General features: G+C 44.8%; 1 protein-coding gene and 1 long non-coding RNA gene across 2 annotated transcripts in view; one reads left to right on the top strand and one right to left on the bottom strand.

The window, feature by feature from the left end:
- CYTH4 (cytohesin 4) overlaps positions 1 to 21,666 on the bottom strand; it is a 265,456-nt gene that overhangs the window by 202,138 nt on the left and 41,652 nt on the right. The window lies entirely within an intron of this gene.
- Positions 17 to 21,250, top strand: LOC138581789 (uncharacterized). Its single transcript, XR_011304785.1, has 3 exons — positions 17 to 159; positions 238 to 344; positions 19,811 to 21,250. It is a non-coding gene; the product is annotated as an uncharacterized lncRNA (long non-coding RNA).

The following is a 21,666-nucleotide window of genomic DNA, read 5'->3' as shown; positions in this document are numbered from 1 at the left end:
ATCCAAGATTTGAATATGGCCACCACTTTCGTTCTGCATTCCGCTTCACCTTGCTCCATGGCGTTCCCATGGTGACGTACAACAACAGAAAAGCTTGCAGTGAAACGTGCGTCCCCGCGGTTTCACCGAGAGCTGAGGCGAGTCCTCACATTACACTAGGTAAGCCAGAGCCTTAAGTTAGATTGATTATATTATTAGAACTTTGAATACAGGTTTTAACCGACCCTGTATATACAGTTACAGATTTCCGTGGGAAACCCAGTCTCGAGCGCATGATGGCATGCTATCTCGTTTAGAGATCAGCCAGCCATTTTGCAGGCGCCATTTTTCAACAGGGAAGCAAGGTCAGTTTTAGTCCCTTCCTCCGCGTTTATTATTATTTGTTTACACCTCAGAGTGAGGATTCATTTTTCATTTTCCTTCTTCTTTTCTGTTCTTCTGATTGCCACGCGCTCTCCAATATCCAATACATATCATCCCCGTACGTATACCATTTTTATACATGTCCTCTGCACTATTGGATTTTTAAATGGTGGCACACCTTTTTTACAATACACATTGATACATTGATAAATTGGACAAATGCATATGACAATTGGGATAGAATGAATGTGGTTGGCATTATTGATGTGCATAATGGACTTGTGAACTATGTTCATTAAACAGTTTTTTTTAACATGGCGTTATTTTGGTGATGTTGGAATCTTATTTGTGTCTCAAATGACTATTAATAGGCCCTGATGAAGGAAGTTTATTCCGAAATGCATTGGCCATCCCAATAAGCACCTGCATTGAGAGAGTACATCAATTGCAGAATTGTTTAAATAAAACTCAACTATATTAGAGACAAATACTGAGTATGGGATTCCTTATATCCAGGACACAAAATGTATCACCTACTTAAAGAAGCCACATATTAGTGGATATAGGAGTGCAGCCCGCACCGCTGGCCTCACAGCCAAGGTCTTTGAACAATGTGAGAATCACTTGCCAGGGACTTGTTTCTTCTCCACTGACTGGAGGAAAGACGCATCCAAGCCACTGGCATCTGACTTCAGAGAGACCCTTGCACAGGAAGTAGAACATGCACTCAACAACTTAGGGCGAAAAAAGAGGTTGTTACGCTCATCAACTTATAACGCAACAATTTGAGTAGAGCTGGTGCAGCCTTTAAGCCCTGTAGGGCTTGGAGGGGACACTTTGGTGTGGAGGTTGTGTGGTTTTGACTTCCCCCGAGATCTCTTACTCTTTGCACGTGTCAGCTTTCTGCGATAGTTTTGATCGCGATGGGTAGTACAGGGGGGCATTCTATGTTTCTTTTTATTGCTGGCCTACCTTTGCGTGGGATGCCACATGAATGGTGTTTTGAGGGAATCCTTGTGGGAATTTGCTGGATGTATCCTGCTATAATGTATTTCTATTTGCATGGATTATTTGGCTGTAGGCAGCAGTGGTCGTTTTGCCCTGTGCATCCCCCTGTGACTTGTAAAGCTCTCCATTGGTTCCTGAAGCTAGGTCCGCGCTCAATAAATACCACAATAACAATAGTGTGTTGTTTCATACTATGAAGAGAGGCTGCTCTATGACCTCTCTCTTATTAATGGCCTTGTGAGGAGAGGATGAAGCAGCTTCTTGTGGTGGAGCTGGTTTGTAGGGTCCGTGTTAGGACTGGATCTCTGGGAATGGGGTAGGAAAGGGACATATGCGCGTATTGTTCTATTAGGATCTGGTTCAGTGGAGTTGATGGAGGTAAATGTGTATCCCTGCACCACCAATCAGTAGTCATATTTTTACTTTGGACTATTAGATGGAATTAAAGTGACACCTATAACCCAAATCTATTGCAATGGAGTACACCTAGGCGAGGGATGGGATATGATGAGGTACACATTGCCTATAGGTGTTGTTTGGTTATTTTCCCTCCCATTCACTGCCCACTGCCATGATAATACATATGGCCATTTCCACCAGCTTCCTCCTGGGATCTCTTTGACCTAACTTTTTCAAGCAGTAAGATCAAACTGTGTGCTTAAAGTGTCTACCAATGTTCTTTCAAAACAGTCTTCTGAGAGCTAAAGGCTTTATTTGATCTGTAAATGTAATACTAATGTATAAACCAACTGTGTATTCAACCACTTGGTGTACATAGTTTTGACTTGTGTTTAGGTATTAAATAAGGGTTTGGTAGGTACTGCTCTTATGCCCAGGTACTCACACTATTTAGCAGCTGATACCACTCATAGTCAGTTACTATCATTCCGGCAGTGGCTGGCAAATGCCTACCCCATAACTACACACAAAAAAACGGAATTGCCAATGCTCGTTAGTTTTTGCACCAGGTCATTTTCCGGTACAGCCTTAACTGGAAAATCATTTAGCCTGGCCCAAGTCAACAGCAATCTGTGGTATCAACTGGAGACCAAGTTAAGATACCCAGCTGCCTCTGAAGATACCCAGCTGCCTCTGAAGATACCCAGCTGCCTCTGAAGATACCCAGCTGCCTCTGAGGATACCCAGCTGCCTCTGAGGATACCCAGCTGCCTCTGAGGATACCCAGCTGCCTCTGAGGAAACCCAGCTACCTCTGAGGATACCCAGCTGTATCTGAAGATAACCAGCTGCCTCTGAAGATACCCAGCTGCCTCTGAGGATACCCAGCTGCCTCTGAGGATACCCAGCTGCCTCTGAGGATGGTGAGAGAGTCAGATATTGGTTTACAGAGGAGTTTAAACAGTTATGATCTTCCCTGTTGTTTCCCTACAGCTCCATACACTTTGATTTTAACATTTCTACTGGAACTGCGTTGAAGTGGTCAGGGCTTTCATTAAAAACAGTGCAGAACCCCTGATCGAATAGATTGTTTTATATACGGCAACCATTGCATTTTATGACAACTACCCAGGTACAGCAAGTGTGTTATTTAAGCCATAGGCCACAAGCAAGGGTGAGGGCGGGGGCATTACCACTTCAGGTAATGTCCCAGGGCCCATAGTTACAGGCCTGAGCGAAGCACTTACTGCGTTCCCTGGCGGGGGAGGATGGCATGTCTCGGAGCGGGGGATTACCACTGGTAACTCCCCCATTCTGAGCCTCCTCATTGGCTGAGTGGCTGCCACACCCCCCTGCCAGGGACGGAAGGGGAAGGAACACTGATAACAGTGCAGAACAGCACTGCAGGTGAGGGATTCCCGGACGGGTAACACCCGCACTGCAGCCAATGGCGTGCATGTTTGGAAAACACGTGACGTCATAGTTTTCTCAAATGTTCATCTTGGCCCAAACATAAGGATTGCCAAAATAAAATAGGCTTAATTAACAGAGTATCTGAAATGTGGACTTTTCCAGATTCCAAAAGAGTAACATATCTTGAGGTGGTTGGGGGCACACCCAAAAGCCGAGAAAGAAACAAGAGGGCGCCCGGTTGCCCTCGGGCCTGGTGCACTATACAAATAAATAAAATACACATACAAATACAAATTCTCCTCGCGTTGCAGCCCATCTATCTTTCCTGCAGCCCATAGTTCACTGCCATAGGTCCCGACAGCCACACCCTTTCCTCTATAGGCAATCAGCATCTGTTGAACAGATAATTGCTGCATTGACTTTGCAACTAGAAACAGACACTCCCATTAACCTGTTTCATTTTTAATGGCTTTTTACACATTACTGTTCCAGTTAAACCGTCTATTGAAGGTTACCCGACGTATTAATAATTCTCACAAATAGATCATTTCTGGCCTTCTAAAAAGATATTAGAGAAATGGTTAGATTCGATAGAAAAGCATTGAACATAGCAAAATATTTACTGTATATCGTCGAAGGGTCATAAATTAGAATAACTATCAACTACAGTTTGTAGGGATTTGGGAGGTCTATCTACAATACCAGCATCATTTGCACAGCTCAGTACAGAAAACCTTCTGCACCCACATTGCAATACATATGCACCCAAAGTCTCCAGATCCGAAGGGAGGGAATTAATACACAAGTTAAAGAAAAGGAGTGCAAGCATGCACCTCTCCCGGACCACTTTCTCCACCTTGATGTAACCACTCAACTCTCCTACCTTTCCAAATATGACACAAACCTTTTAGTCACTAACAGTCATAATAATGGTCTTGGAACACCCATGTCATCCATGACTTGCCAAAGGAGTTTCCAGTCAACATGGTCAAAAGCTGAACTATGATCCATAAAGGCCACATAGTCAGGAGTGCCCAGAAGCCGAACATATTTAGCGAGAAGCAAGTTAAGGTTAATGCATTGGTGCACAGCTCACATCCCAGGCCTGGAATCCAGCAGAGTATTGGATAGAACATTGGACTCTGAAGTCCTATCCTCTAGTCTTTTCATAAGTGTAACAGAGAATAACTTGGATGTTCCATCCAACAAACTAGTCGAAAGATAAGAAAGGGGGGGATGTTTTGTTACCTTTTTTATAAATAGGCACAATGTAGCCATTTTCCAACTCTGGGTATATATTTTGTGGTCAATATTGCATTAAGCATGTGAGTAAGGAAAGGATCCCATTGGTCAATACAAGAACAAATACATTGTTTGGCATCCCTTCTGCCCACGATGCCTTAAGTGGTCTGTTCAGCCAATGACCAATTCAAGCTCTCTCACTGAGAATGGATCCAGAGTTCCACTATCCCAAAAATCTGGGACTATAGTACTATTCTCCTTGGTAATTAGTTTAGCACCGGAACTGTATAGCATACCGAAATGTTCAACCCAAACATGGAACTCGCGAGCTTCAGAAAAGTCCAAATCTAGGCCATTGAGGTTCCTTGCAATAATCCTCCAGAAACCTTTATTGTCAAAAGAAATCCCAGCCTCCCATAATGCTTCCCAGTGGCCTGTAGCAATCTCTCACCTTCTTAGCTCCAATTCAGTTTGAAATTCCTCCCACTGCTGACTAATAGTATTAATATCAGAAGAGGGAGCCTTAAGGGTGGCGAGGAGAGCTTTCTTTTTCTTTTTGCATCTGGATGATCACCAAGACTTATATTTTGTATGCGTGCACATCTTCTCTCGGGCCTTGCTGCTGTAGATTTCTGTAAAGTGTGTAATGAAAGTGTTGAAAGCACCAGTTATCTTTGTCGGGGTTGTATTTGGGCTTAAACAAAGCATTTGAAATGTCCTTATTAAGTCCTACTACTTTACTTAGAAAGATGTTATCCTTATTTGTTCTCCTCTCAAGTGGTAAAGGATAGATTGGGCTCATATTTGAAGAAATCCCTCCACCCCAAACCCAGACCAATGAGAGTGGCAGATGGTCACTATCACAGTGATCCAGAATTTCAAAGCCACCTATACAATTCCAGTATTTCATAGGGACCAATTTATAGGCAATGTTACTGCAGAGACAACTGCTCCTAAATGTGTTGTTCCCTGCACATTTTGAAACATACCTCCCATTTTGGCTCCATAGCCCATTTCCATCATTATGTCCCAAAAGAGCATAGCTCCATTGGAGGTCACCAAGTCCATCATGCAGGGACTTGGGACAGAGTAAGCCGGCTCCTCTTCTTTATCGTAAAGGAGATCCCGAATCATTCCCAGTCTACGATAAAAATCCCGACCGATTATCACTGGCAGAGCAGAGGCATAGGAGGTGCACCATTTTGCCTAATTCCCTCTAGGGTTTTCAGTAATGCAAATGACCTGCTCCCCGCCCACATGTATGTATTTCTGTGTATGCATCCAAGTAATACCATTTCAAATGCTTCATGTAACAAAACATTCTGTACTAAGCAATACTCTCTTGGGCCGCATTTATGTAACCCTTAATCAAGCCTTCTTACGTCTTCTCATAGCGCCTCGATGCCTGTGGGCTGTAGTGCGCTCTACAAATCCAAAAATAAATAAATACATTTACAAGACCTAAGGGTTGAGGTCCTATAGTCTTAATGGTTAGAGACTGCATACTAGCATCCAAAGTATTTGATTGTTTAATTTCCCATCCCTGAAAGCAAAACGAATTGTGCATAAACAAGCGCCCACTATAAGAAGTGCCACATAAAAACTAAACAAAATGGTTTGTGAGGAGTGGAGGAATGGGGGCATTGAAGAGTGAGGGAAGGTGGAGCAAGTGAAAGAGGTTGGTGAGGAAAAGAGGGTGGCAATCAGCCAATGAAAGAGGGGAACTTGTGTGGCCCTGTCTGCAGATGTATGGACAGAGAGACAGAGGGAGGTGCAGTTTCTACATAGCAGTTCAGGAGAAAGAAAAAAAAAACATATGTTATCAACTGCAGCCTAGAGACCACTTCGAAAAGGTTGAGTAGAATATCCACGAGGACACCCTACCTTCAGATATCGGGCCTGATTCATGGAACGTTTTCCTATGGGTTTGCGCCATTATAAAACACTTCCATGAATCAGGCCCAGAGTGTTATGCAATGCACAACATTCCCACGTTGTTCATTGAACACGGAGCGCACTTATGATCATCAGTGCTCCTTACATGCATCTTCAACATACATTTTATGAAAGGCATTGAGCCTCAGGGCAAGGTTGGTGGTGGAATAAAAAAGTGCCACTAATTTGGCTGCTGCCATCTTTCCCGCACTGCCACATTTTACTTTTGGCATTCAAGTTTTCACCTCCACAGCAAGATTCTGGATCTAAATCCTCCATTTTCAGTCCAAAAATGTGTAGATTTACTATTGCAGAATTACTTTTTTCCACCAAAACACCCATAGAGTCATACAGACTCAAAAAATGGGGAATAACTCCACCATACCACTACTCGACATCCATGGTAAATCCGCGGGACCGAGTGCTGGTGAGGGCAGCCGAGTTTGCTGGTAATTTATCAAATTAGAAATGAAGCCAATTATACCCAAGTGACTTGTTCTTTCCGAACGTTGTCGCAGCTCAACTGTGCGCAGTACAAGCAAGTCGCTTGCAGTTATTAAACATCGGGCCTCATTACGAGGTTGGAGGTAGCCTTGCCGGTTTTACTGGCAAGGCTAACTCCAAACTCGCATCCGGATCCGGCACCCGCGAATGGGCAATTACCGGGCTATTCCGGACCAGCCGGACCAGGTAATTGCCCTTTCGCGGGTGCCAGGCCCGGTACATTCCCATTCCCATTTGAGGCCCATAGGGCGCCCTTGCAGACCAGGTGGCTGCAAGGGCACCCGCGAGCAGAAGTCCTAGAATGGCGGTACGGTAGCATGTATGCTGGTAGTGATACCGGTGCCGTTGTTGCCTTACCTCCATACTTGTAATGAGGCCCGATGTCTTCCGTATGGCTGCACATTTGCTCTGTAGCTCTCTGGCTCATAGGTTCCATACCAATTCCTGACATACCTCACTTCAGAGTTCATATAAATGCAAGGCAACTGAGCCCATTTCAGATACCTAAGGGAACTCATAAGCCTCTCATAAGAACTCTTACTTTCCATTCCTTTACTGGCCCCTATTTTCACTTTTCCGGCAGCATGAGGGGATTGGATTCCTGTATATGGAATATTGTAAACATCTGCGTTTATTGAATGCACATCAAGTGACATTTTTTCCTGGAAGAGTAGGTCTGGATGCCGGTCATTTTGCAACTGTAAAAAGCAGGCAGGAATCATATGCGATTATGACTACTATGGCAAACCCATCTTTGGCCACCAAGGGAGACAACTATCTATTTTTCAAGGAATCTGCAAACAAAAAACGAGGTCATATTACCTATGGAAGCCCTCTGCCCTTTCGTGCCCTGTGTGTGTCCACATCTAGAACACAGCTATTTGTATATTTGTAACAGGCTACTCTGCAACAAGTTTAACTTGTAACTGGCTAAATGACTACTTCTGTAACAGGTGTAATTTGCTCTTAAGCACCCAGTTGCCCCCGCGTTCGGTGTGCTATAGAAATAAATAAACAAACAAACCAAAGAACATGAAAGAGTGTGTGCAATAGCAATATTGGCATATATTGTGGGCACATACCTATAGGACACACAAATCATTCATATTTGTTTTACAGTGGAAATACTGACATGTAATGCGGCAAAGGCATCATGAAAATGCATTGTAAAAAGGCTGCTACGTACCGTTGATGATCTGGCAAGCATTGGATTGTTACAATTATTACCCTACCAATTTTAAATTGTATGGCTTTTTCCCCAAATGTCTCCACTTTACGTTCCCCCAACTGCTTGAAAGTGTTTTGGGATTCCTTGCTATGCTTGGTCGCTTGCACCAAATTGGTGGAAATATTGAGACTCCACCATTGAAAAAATGTGCCATCTACAACTGCAGGAAAGAAGCTTTTGCGCCCTTTGTTCATAAACCACTTTCATGTTATGGTGCATGATTGGTCCTCGATTTCTCATTTTAAATCAAATTTCTCAAGTGCACAGGATGCAGGTAAAAATAATGGGCCTCATTACAATTATGGCAGTGCAATAATTTGTTGGTAATTCAACTACTGCCACTTTGCTGCTGCATTACCACACAGTTGTACTACAAGGTTGGAAGTAAATTGGAGGATGTACCTCCAGTTTTTTGTTTTCTAACTGTGATTTGGTTTAAAAGGAAGTATCAATCTTACACACATTTTTTAATAGCCATTTTAAAAAACACAGTAAAATAAAGCAAATTCCATATTACATAAGAGAAAAAGAAAAAAGAAAGTTAAAATCTGAATCGGAATATGCATCAAGTGTATAACAAAACATAATTTACAAGAAAGTTGTCAAAGGGTCAAAACCAATATTCTTTTCTCAAATCATATTTAAAATTTCAATCATCCAGCAATTCATAACACGTTTTATAATATCTACACAATGCTAATATCAAGCCTATGGTGTCCTGGCTCAGAATGCTATACCACGAACTTTCTCCAAAATAGTTGTCAGAAGGGACTAGGCATTTCTCAAATGATAAGTGTCTGATGGGTTTTGTCCCAGTATAACAGCTAGTTAGATGTTTTATGGTTTCAACAACCTCTGGTAAATTGCAAAACCTGGAGCATCGTTTGACCCTTGGGAGTTCCGATCTAGGGCAAAGACCCTCCAGGGCTGGCCTCTGATTTAATTTAAATCTTATATAAGTCACTCTAGCCTTGTTCCAAAGAAAAATGTGAATGTATTTTTCTACTTTCGAACAATTTCAAATACATTTGGAATATTCAGAGTGGAGGGAGTATGTATTAAGTACTTCAGCCTTTATTATACGATTTTTTCAAAACAATGTTTTTACTTCTTTTGGGATTGTTTATCAATACCCAAACATTCCAACTGATTTCTTGCAAGAGGGTTTCATGAAACTCCAAAAATCTTGCTAGAGTCTCAGGCAAATTATTCGTCAATATTTCCTTCATATCCACAAACAGTGAGTTGGTCTGTTGATCCAGCATCTTTGCATATAGAGAAATCTTCCCAACAATACTTGCCAAAGAATTGAGACTTAGTGGACGTCCCATGGTGCTTTTCAAGATCACACCTTCTAGGATATTAAGAGGTTTACCTATATCTTGAAAGGAGACATCTAGATCATAAATTAGGATTAGCACTATTTGTATGCAATAGTATTTTAGGAGAGGCATTGTATGTATATTTGCATAGTGTTGCATATATTTTTCTGAGTTGGGCAAGGAGGGGTTAAATCCCAAGTACATTGGAGAACATACATTTTCAAGTTTAAAATTACCTATGGTCCAGGGCATAGTTTTGGAGGACCTTTTTTTCATGAATATCACCATTTTGGATATCTCGTAAATGAGTTTTCTTTGTAAGCCCATAGGGATCTTATCAAAGAAAAGCAGATCGCCTGCAAAAGCAAGCCAGTGCATAGGAACTGAGCCCAATTTTATAGCACAACAGTTTAAATTGTCCCATAACTCTCCAATATCCGCAATACATAGTTTGAACAATATAGGGAAGAAAGATGCAGCCCTGCTTAATCCCAAATGTGTATCTATCGATGGTGAGCCTTTTCTGTTCAGCCTTATTTTAATTTGGGTATTTAAGTATTGTGCTTCCCGAATTTTGCACCCAAAACTGTTGATTTATCGTGCAGGAGTAACACTCACAGTCAATCCCTTGAATCCAAAATATACAGACTCCTAAAATATCGATTTACACCACCATACCACCACCCATAAGCACGTGGAAATGCACAAGTCCGAGTGGTGGCAACGGTAACTGAGAATGGTGGTAACTATTCAAATTTCCTGCCAGATTGCTACCAAATGTGTGATGAAGTCCACTGTGTTTGTCATGTCATTCTTGCTGCCACATTCTTGTGGATGTGAGGCTCCACGTGATTAGTGTTTGTATCTCTTTGTTTGTCATAAGCAACAATATGAAAAGCTAAGCCACACTTGTTCAAGCCGCAAGGGGATCGCCATTGCAGAAGCAGGAACCGACTGGACCATCTTGCAGAAATGACGTACACCACATCACAGGAAATCCACACAAGAGGGAAGGATGAAAGCCAAGAGTCTGTGAAAAGACCAATTTGTAGTTTCACATATTAAATTTAGAACCCCGGCCTGTGCTGACACATCTGATCTGAGATGACTTCCCCTTTTCAACTGCTTAGAAAAGGAATGGGGTGGGCTGCGCAGGGAGCCCATGCGGTCACTGGCCTACATTTCTGTCACACTCACATTAGTGATGTGAACTTCCATTACCACTTCAAGAAATCTCTACTGTGTATGAACTACTCCCAAGCACACACCTCCTTCCTTCAATCCACAAATCAATGCTGAAGGGACCCCTTTAACCAGATTTATTCTGTGTTTCACATATTCAACAGACACACATCATAATTTCACTACCCACTACTCCATGTTGAAGGGACCACTTTCTCCAGTAGCTACCCTGTGTTTCAGATATTCACCAGACACACAACATAATTTCACTACCCACTACTCCATGTTGAAGGGACCACTTTCTCCAGTAGCTACCCTGTGTTTCAGATATTCAACAGACACACATCATAATTTCACTACCCACTACTCCATGTTGAAGGGACCACTTTCTCCAGTAGCTACCCTGTGTTTCAGATATTCACCAGCTACACTCCCATTCTACTAGATACTACTCAGTGATTCAACCAGTTTCTACTCTGTTTTGGAGAAACTCCCCAGGCACACCCCTTCATTCTTCTACCTATGATGAAATGACTACTACGTCACAGCAGCACAGGGATGCACACTGGCTAAACTTCATACTTACTCCGACACTACTACTATAATACTAATGCCCTCCCATTGGCTGCCATGGCCCCTTTAGCCAATGGCTGCAGCTGGGAGGCAGGAGCCGGCCACACCACGTAAGGCCCACAACAGGGGCCGCCTCCATTTCTTATTCTCTCTGCCTCTCTGAACCCTGATGGAGCCCCTTCCCTCTGCCCCCCAGCACCGGACATCATTGCGCAGGATTCCCCACCAAACCGTGCATTGCTGGGGGTAAGGATTGACTTATTGCTGACTTTACATGAATGACAGCGAGTGATTCTTCAAAATGCCTCTAAATTGCACCTTTTGATTGTGCTTGACTTTCGTTGGTCCTGCGTGGCCAGCATGACGCGCTTTGTGCAGAACCCACTTGGGTTCATTAACATTCCATTTCTTGCCATATGCTGCCTCCATGCTTTGAGGCATTCTAAAATGGCCGTTGTTTTTCATGTAGTGAATGCATTATGTTGTCCTGTTGTGGTCCAGCCCCTGCCCCCCTCCCATTGGCTGCCATGGCCCCTGTATGGGGTCCTGAGATGATGTGCGCGGACAGTCCTGTGAGTGACATCTGGGCTCCTCAATGGGCTCTGTAATCTAGGTCTAGCGGCGTCAGTGCGTCCTCAGTCCGTTAACCGGTTAACGGACTGAGGACGCGTTGACGCTGCTAGACTTAGATCACAGGACTGACTGCGTACATCATCTCAGGACCTCATATTGGGCAACTATCCTTCACCACTAATCTTGATAAAGACCCACGGGTCGAAACACGTGTCGGCTGATGTTAACTGGGACCATGAGCCCACACAACAAACAATTTGATGAATACAAATTTTCTTTGCACTGATTACTTTGAGTTCCAGCAACTGTCAAGGCTGCACACATGACCTTTGTACCTGCTCTTTACCACAGCAGAGATAGTGCTCTCATATCAGTAGCCTGGTTAAAAAACGGAGCCCAACTGCACTATAATTCTGGAATGAATCATTTCGAAAGTGGATCTGATTAGCAGACGTTCCTTTCAGAAAGAAAATGATTACTTGCTGCATTTTATTAATACATATCAAAGAAGCAAGGTTTTCAAAACCTTGCATGTGGCAATCCATGACACAGGCCACTACTCTGCGATAAAGATACCACTCCAACCAGTGTTTGAGATACTCATCACCATGCTCCTTCCCACTACTAAATAGTGAAGATGCCACTTCAATCATTCTCTAGTCTGTGTTGATATACTCATCAGGCATACCCCTGCATTCTACTATCCAGTATTCATTGATAAAGGGATTACTTAAACTAGTCTCTATGCTGCGTTTGAGATAGTAAACAGACACACCACTCTAGTACGTCACCCAGTCTCTGCTATGTGTTTAGATATTCACCAGGTATACACCCTTCTTCTACTACCCAGTGCTCAATGCAGAACAGACCAAATAAACTGGTCTCTACTCTGGTATTGAGATATTTACCAGGCACACCTCTCTAGTACACTACCCACTACTCATTGCTGAAGAGACCACTTGATCCAGTCTCTACTCTGGTTTTGAAATACTCAACAGGCACACCCAGCTATCCTACCACCAACTTCTCAATGCTGAAGGGATCGCTTCAACAAGTCTCTACCAGGCACACCTCCTTATTACAGTACCCACGACTCAATGCTACAGGGACCACATTGTCCAGACTCTACTCTGTGTTCTACATAGTCACCAGTCCCCCCATTCTATTACTCACAGTACCCACTACTCAATGATGAAAGGACAACTTCAACCAGTCTCTACTTTGTGCTTTGGCTGCTTGGTAGGCATAGGCTTCCAGTCCTCCAACCTTTACTCAGTGCTGAAGGTTTACTTTTGACCAATCTCTATTCTGTGTTTGAGATACTCCCTAGACCAGGGTTGTACAACTCCAAGCCATGAGGGCTAGAAACATGTTGGATTTTCAGGATAGCCCTTATTAATATTCAAGAGGTAAATGTGTATACAATGATTCTTAATGTACGCAAATGTATTCTCATGAATATTAATGAGGGGTATCCTGAAAACCCATCATGTTTCTGGCCCTCGAGGCCTGGAGTTGGACAACTCTGCCCTAGACGCACCCCTCCATTTTACTGTTCACTACTCAGTATGGAAGATACATCTTCAAATACTCTGGGCTTTGTGTTTCAGATACCCTCCAAGCACTTCAACCAGACTCCCCTTGGGCACACCTTCTATTCCCCTTCCACTCCTCATTACAGAATATACCACTTGAGCCAATCTCTACCCTTTGTCTGGGATACACCCAGACACACCTCCCATTTTTCTACCCACTTCTGAATGCTGAAGGGACACTTAAGACAGTGGCCCTCATTAGGAGATTGTCAGAATGGGTTTATCGGCACCGGTAATGGTGCCGGTGCCCCGGTCTATTACGAGGTCTCCTCGCGGGACCCGCAATGGGCGCCTGGTAAAACCAGGCATCCTTACCGGGTCCCGAGAGGAGACCAGGGAGCTAACAACGGGCCCGTTATAAACAGGCCCGTTGTTAGCTCCATCCCCATTCCCATTGAGCCCTATGGGGGCTCGAATGGGAATGGGGATGGACCGGGTCCGGGTTCCTCGGATGAGGAATTACTGTGTCCGCCAAGGTTGGCATGGCCCGGTAAGTCCTCATTTGAGGAACCCGGCCCCGGTATGCGGTAAGGAGGCAACCATGCCGCTAAATGCGGCATGGTTACCTCCAACCTCCTAATGAGGGCCAGTGTCTTCTTTGTATTTGAGTTAACACACAGGGACACTTTCCATTCATCTACCCATAACTCAGTGCTGAAGGGGCCATTGAAACCATTGTTTCGTCTGTGTTTGTGGTATTCCCAGACACATCCCTACATTCTGCTTACCTGGAAATATTCATGTACCTACGTTGATATTTTCTTGTATTGTAAAATCTAAACATTAGAAATAAAACACAAGTGCTAGGAGACTCCAAAGAACACCACTACAATTCTATCCTCAGGGATGGAGACCAGCCACACAACCCATCCTCTCCTCTTATCCGTCCTTCTGCGATGTCTCTAGGTCCCATACTTTTCACACGTTTGCCTGGGGTTTGGGCACTCCATTGGCACACCACCCTCTTTATATAGCTCTCTACTCAGTATTGTGTTCCTAGGTCTCCTTTTAGAACACTGAAGTGGCCAAATATTGTTCAGTGCACCGCCACAGAGATGACGTCCCATTGCTGCCAGAGGCAACACGTTTAAAATGCTGCTGCCGGGGCAAATCCTGAGAGGCATGTGGGTGGGGGCAGGGAAAGTAGTGGAGGGGTAACCAAGGTTTAATGGGGGTGACAAACCACCCCCACTCAAGAGGAAAGAGATTACTGATTGTGAGGCAAGCAAGGACCCGGGAAAAGGTCCTATCACTTTAGATAACAGGCCGAATCCTTGGAATACCCACATAAAAAGGGTACGTTTGAGATGCATGTGTTATGCAGGCAAGGTAAGGAGCACAGTGGCATGGTGCAGTGAGAGACACGGTGGGTGAACGAGCGGTAAGGTCAATAGTGCAGAACTGGGTTGTACAGTGTGCGGGAGTAAGAAAAGGGGACCACATGCTCTGCTCACTCTTAGAGACACGTCAGACACATGCAAATGCCTCACACATCCTCTTATCCAGGGTGGAAGAACTTGAGGAACATCTCTACACATCTACCACTCTCTCCACAGTGTTGAACAACCCACTGTATTACTCCTACACTTATACAACTCTTCTCAATGTATGTCATCCCATAATCCAATAAGCAACACAGCCAGCAAAGGTAGAGCCCGCATTTATTGCCATACAGTTGTGAGAAATGGACAGGAAAATGGGCAGAATATTCCTGCCCAAATTGTGGCCTTTGAGCAAAAAAAATCTCAGGGTTTTTATGTGGCTTTACACGATGCAGTTTACAGAGAAGAGACAGTAAGATTCATGTAGTTGGGTACATTAACAATGGGCCTCCTAACAGAACATCCTTTAACCTTGGGGGAGTGGGAGCATGGCTTTACAGCAGCATGCGAGAAGTGTGCAATTCTGATCTGCCTATCCATGGGATGGAACACTCTACCAATAGCGGATCGTTCCACTGCGCATCATAAAACCCCGCCTTCACTGGTGACGTCTCATGGATTGGACGTGGGTTGCAAGCAGCAATAGGGTTTGTTGGGAGCTGGGGCAGGCCAGCAAGGAACATAGTTCCACTTGTTTTCGTACACTTCGGCCACTGCCTTTTTTATGTTATATTATGTTATGTGGGGTTTGTAAAGCCCATGATTCCATTTATCGTGTTCTGGCGCTAATGATCTTTTTGGCTCTCGTTCAAGTATGGAGGTGTCGACGTAAAAATGGAGGAGGCGCCCTGATAATGTGGGCAGGGTCCTCTCCTCCCTCCCCCCTGTGTAGTGGGGAGTTGGGCAGGAAACAGGCTGAGGGGCAGGAAGCCTGCGAAAGCCAGGAAAATGCCTCCGAAACAGACAATGGAAGGGGGCGTACCAGGCGGCATATAAACCGTCCGGTATCCTTCTGCAGGAGACTCCAGCTCGAGCAGAAGGACGCCCGCCGCAATGAAGGACCTGTTGTTTTCTTTTCCATCCACCCACCCTGCTTATGTTATGGTTGCGCCTTGAAACACTTGTGTATAAGCGCGTTACAAATGCCATATCATATCATATCATGGCAGAATGGCGAAGCTTGGCCGTTGCTGTTGCAGAATGGAGAGGCAGTGTTTTGGCGACCAGTGGCATGAATCGGACTCTGAATGAGCCGCTGTAACACCGGAAGGGTCTTCGCTCTTCTTGGGACCATCGCTTCTTGGGGGCCTAAGCGACAGGGACACTGGAGGTAGCAATAAGGGATCATCTTCCCCCGACCAAACGGCACTCCCCCAGCCCAGGAGAAGGGTGGGGGGAGCTCTAGGCTACCATGGACTTGGTTGGGAAAGGAAGAAGCAAGTTTTGGACATGAAGCAGTCGCCGCATCTTCAGAACTCTTTTCACTAGGTTTGTTTACCGTGTTTTGAGTTATTATGTTGTGAAAATAAATCTGCAGCCTTTTTATGCCAACAATGAAGACATGTCTCATTCTGCACCTTTCTAGTGGGGGGGCTAGCAAAAGGGGCTAAACGAATAAGCAAATGTGTTGGCACAATGATGGACAAATGCCAGGATATGGGTTTTCTGAGGAGGTGGTCCTGTCAACAAGTAGTAACCCCTGCAACCCTCCCCAGTGTGTGTGTGTGCGTGCGTGCGTGGGTGCGTGCGTGCGCGCGCGAGTGTTGGGGGTGTCAAAGGTTTTCGTGCAGAGGGAAAGCAGAGCATACTGTGCCTCCATAAGACCGCATGCCCCAAAATGAACACTCACTCGCTCAATACAGAAACACAGAATGCACTTTGTCTCACACACAACAGATTCCCCCATTGGAATTCACTCTGCTTCACTGAGTGAAGATGCTCTCACTCCCAAATGATATGGATGCCATTATGAAAACATTGGGTAAATAAGGAGCCGGAGAGCATGTCCCAAGTGTCTCTAATCCAAACCAGCAGTGTTGTGTGCTAGTGAGCGTCCCAAGGTATGTTCACTTCGTAACCTATGCGATCGGTCAACAATCGTTAGCAGGACACAGAAAAACAAGCACATGCCAGCATTTACATATCTCAAGTCTGCAAAGCCCTCAACTAAATGCGGGGCTACCAACGTTATGAACAAGTGTTTCCTGATAATTAAGCAAAGCACAACTAAATTCCATCTAAGCATTTAAATGCCCCAGATCATTTGCCAAACACAGACAGTATTTCAGGCACTGCATTGATAGGCCACAGGCGCGAAGACCTTCTAGCTCACCTCTGTTGGACGCAGAAATATGAGGACAGGAAATCGGCATCCCCCCCCCAACCTCCAAAAGCTCCATTTAAGAGAGCTCCCTACATCCCGCGCGTGGAGAGACCACATGACTCCCTATCACCGGAAATCCAATTGATCAGTCCTGCACTTTCGTTTAACCAGCCAATGCATTCTGGGAGTGTATCTCTTGATTAACTTAAATTGAACAAATTAGACTTCAGCATCTGATGCCGATGGTGTGTAAAATGAAAGCAGAGTCATCCGATTAACTTTCCCAGAGTAGGAGCTGTGTATCCCCCTGCCGGTTCATCTCTTTCCAGTGGACATACTCCCCCACAAAAGACACCCTGCTGTTAGTCCATGGTTTCCATGGCTTAGGGGATTTATATCACCCAGGAACTCAAGGGCACCACGTATGAAGTAGTCCAGTGTTTCTCCAACCACAATGACTATAATGATGGTAATTAGGCACAGCTACTACCAAGTGCTCTGAAACTAAAATTTATGTTATGTAGCACTACATAACACACCAAAGATGGGTATCAGATAGCCCAGAATAGTGACCAGGCCAACATGCCTGGAGGCAAAAAAGGAATAACAATCTGAATGGGCTGATACACAGCTGCTGCCGAAACCCAAACATTCCAAATCGACAAGAAGGTGATGCCATGCAAGCCAATCAAAAGAAGGGTATGCACTGGCATGGCTCAGACTTTAAGCTGTCTCAATTATTCTCCATAAATCTTTGAAAACCCCCATATGTTCAAAATATGCTTACCCTATATTCGTGAGGCAGTGCCACAGATGCACACCCTATTCACTCCCCAACTATTACCTGGGAATCACACAAACACACACACACACACGTGCGCAGAGTGTGCACTTTCCTATTAGACATGCACTGCAGCCCTGGTCCTACTCCAGCTTACACATAACACATTGAGCCTCATTCCGAGTTTGGAGTTAGTCATGGTGCTATTAGCGCCATGGCTGCCTTCCAACCCGGGTCCGGGTCCGGTCTAGTTGAATGGGGAATTACCGGGACATTCCGACCTGTGAGGACCCGGTAAATCCTCATTCAACCAACCATTCCCCATTCCCATTTGAGCCCCCATAGGGCTCAATAGGAATGGGGAAGGCGCTAATTACGGGCCCGCAAATAGTGGGCCCATTATTAGCGCCCTGGTCCCTTAGCGGGACCTGCAAAGGACGTGTGGTCAGACCACACGTCCTTTGTGGGTCCCGGTAAGGGAACTCGGAATTGGGCGGTAAGGGTTTACTGGCACCGGGTTCCTTGCCGGTGACCGTTAGCCCTTACCACCCAACTCGGAATGAGGCCCATTCTCTAGGCATGAGATGAGCACATGCATGAGAAGGCATGGGTAGAGGAAGTAGTGTGGCAAGGTGTGCAGTCAGGTCGAAAAACGCAGGTCTGTCCACTTGCAGGCCTGTTCTCCGAGGCAGTGGAATATGTTTTTATATCTAATTATATCACACCGTGAGTGATCATGGTGATACATGTTGTGAACCTGGCTGGCAGCCCAGATCCACTGCTCCCGACCGTGCAGCCCAAGGCAGCGCGGGCCCACGCAAACAATGACAGACGCCCACACAGTGAGGTGTTTCCACTCCAAATCTTCATTGTAACTTACCTTAACTACTGGACCTCCCGTCTGGTGCGTGACTTCCCCTTTTAATGTGCCCCACCCTAGCCCCAACTGATAAGGCAATAGCTGGCGTGCCAACATGACTCCTCCCCCTTTCTTAAATCACCAGTCACCACATTTTTAACCCATCTCTTCAATTAGTCTTACTGGTTTCATGATGGCCCTGCCGGGGGCAGGGAGTTCTCCTGAGCAACCGAGGCTCCTGTGTCTCCCACTCGTCACCTGATGCCTCACTGTCACCTTGGTACGAGCCCTCTGAGTCCCTTGGTTTCAGGGAACCCAGGGTAGTGTCCTCTACACAGGCTTTGAAATGTGACGCATTTTTTGTGAATGTCTTACCCCCTCTGTACTCCGTCATGACCATGGTACCTTTCACTTGGGTAACAGTAAGGACATCTGTGGCAAATGGGGAATATTGTGTCTGGCGCACCACCACTCTGTCACCCTCAGCATAAGAGTCCTCTCACACCCTCCTCTTGGTATCCACTGCCTTTTTCGTTCATATTTTCCCTTTCCGTCTTTTTCCCAAATTTGCAGATTTGCGACTTCCAGTATGTCGAGGCATGTACCTTGTGGGATATGGGTTCCGATTTGTCTGTTGAACATGAGGTCAGCCGGGCACACACCAGTGGTACTATGAGGTGGGTGTTGGTAGTCCCTCAAAAGCTGGTACAAAGTTTGTTGAAATGGTTTACCTGTCACATGGGCCATTTGTAGTGCTCACTTGATCTTTCCCATGAAGCGTTCAACCATGCCGTTGGCCTGGGGCCAGAGTGGTGTGATCTGACTGTGCTTGAAACACAGGAATTCTGTGAAGTTCCCTTTCCTCTGCCTCTTTTCTTTCATCCCCCATTTGTTTCTTCTCCTTCCCATGTTCTCCCATCCACTCCCCCCAATGCATGCCACCCCCTTTTTACTTCTCCTCTGAATGTTTTGTTGTTTTGTTTTTACTTTACTTGCATCAAAACTTACCTTCATTATCTTTCTTGTTTCAAATATTTTTTAAACTCATGGTTGAATTTGTGGCTGGGAGTTAGCATATTTTTTCGAGTAACTGCCTGTTTAACAATTACATTTTGTTTATATTTTTCAGAGTGATGACGTCTTTGTGCGGCACATCATGATCTCAACCACATTGAATGCGTGCATGTGGTCTGCGCATTGAAGCATCTTTCTTCATATGACGGTTTATACTGTGTGTGGCTAGCCATGGTTAGCGATCCTCTCCTTTTTTTGGGAGATTCTTCCCATTAGTTGAGTTTATTGTACAGTCCTCTGTTGAAGAGGAAAAATGGGAGGCTCCCTTCCCTCAAGCCATGCCAAAACTTTGCAAGACGACGACACGGCCAAAGAACCTCCGGCCACATGAGTTTGCACTTCTGCCCACTGCCCCAGATGCCAATGCACACCTTGACCATGCTCCACCTGCAAAACCAGGCCGCATCCCGCCCAAGACACGCAGCGGGAACCAAGACGGAGCTGGGACTGATCGCATGGACCAGTTTAACTAAACGCTTCACAACCTAAGCTGCCATTGTTAGAGATGACATGACGACATAGCCACAATAGACAGAAACACTTGTGCTGCCGCGCACCTGGATCATTCACACACCAATCCACACGAAGAACACACTCAGTGCTATGACTTAGCGGACCGCGCACACTCACAGATGTGCATTGTTATTATTTTCCACATAGGCCAGCAACCGCATTGCAGAAACGCAAGACGCCGGAAGAGTTTGTGTATATGCTTGCAGAGGCTTCATGCTACTAACCCTGTGGATAAGAACCTATAGATAGACCAATGTACAAGGAACGACACTGCGCCCCACACCATCAATAACCCTTGCACTATATAGTCCTATACTGAACCTACCACTAAGGGAACCAACTCGGAGTGGCGATAGGTTCGGGGATGAGCTTTCGCAAGTGACGCAAACTGTTATGTCACGCTGGTACAAAATGGGCCTGCGAGCCCGACTTAGATGAGAAGTTGCCTGGAACCTACGCTCCATGTATTTGTCCCTGATTGTTTCTTCTAATAAACAGCAGTAACTAATTGCTCTTGTGTGGCCCCTCTACTTCTTTGGGACGCGGAAGGAGTTAGGGCCTTCTGCGAGCTGGAGGTCCAGAGACCCTGGGTACGGCTCTGCCGACCACCAGAAATTACCCTAACACTGGAATTTCATATTTTTATCAACTAGGTGATGATTTATTTCATTTGTTTTCCATATGGTTTGTTTGCAGGTTTTTGTTGCATTGCTGCTCATAGATTTGTTTGACAACGTAGTGGCTCAGTTATTCTTTTTATATGTGAGTCTCATTCGTGACATCATTCATTTTAATGATTTTTTTAAAAAAAAATATTTTTTGTATTTACTTGTTATTCTAAATGTTACATGCTCTACGTAGTAGGCTCAGGAATACAGGTATGTGTTTTTTATGCATCTATTTGTCTATGTGCTTTATACAATTTAGGAAGGTTCACTTATATAATTGTCTTCTTTTTGTGTTTTTCGTTTTGTTCTTACAGATTTTGCCCTGATGACGCATTGGCCTTTGATTAGCCTGCTTTCCTTTATGCTCTAAGCCTGTTTGTGCATATTAAAACTTTTCATCACGAGTTGATTTGTGGAATGATGTCAACATTTCCTTTCATTTTCTTCAATTGTATGTTAAGTATAGTAGCACTTTGCACTATTTTGTGAGCACAGAGTTCCAAAGAAGTGGTGCTTGGTTTTTACGTATGTATTGGTTTGCCATTTGTGCCGCAGGTGTGCACTGCAATGCTCCTTTAACGTTTTTAAATATAAAGTCTACTTTTTGGCTTATTTGTCACTGGCAGTGCCCATATTATCCCCTTTAGATAGCTGCCAAGTTTCCCATTTCCAAGCCTTGACACAGCAAGTCACTCTTAGTTTGTCACATTGCAAGCTGGGACTTGAAGGC

This window comes from Ambystoma mexicanum, chromosome 3q (genome assembly GCF_040938575.1).
Source record: "Ambystoma mexicanum isolate Mex_15411 chromosome 3q, UKY_AmexF1_1, whole genome shotgun sequence".
NCBI classification, from domain to species: Eukaryota; Metazoa; Chordata; class Amphibia; order Caudata; family Ambystomatidae; genus Ambystoma; species Ambystoma mexicanum.
This window is presented reverse-complemented; position numbering and strand designations above follow the sequence as displayed.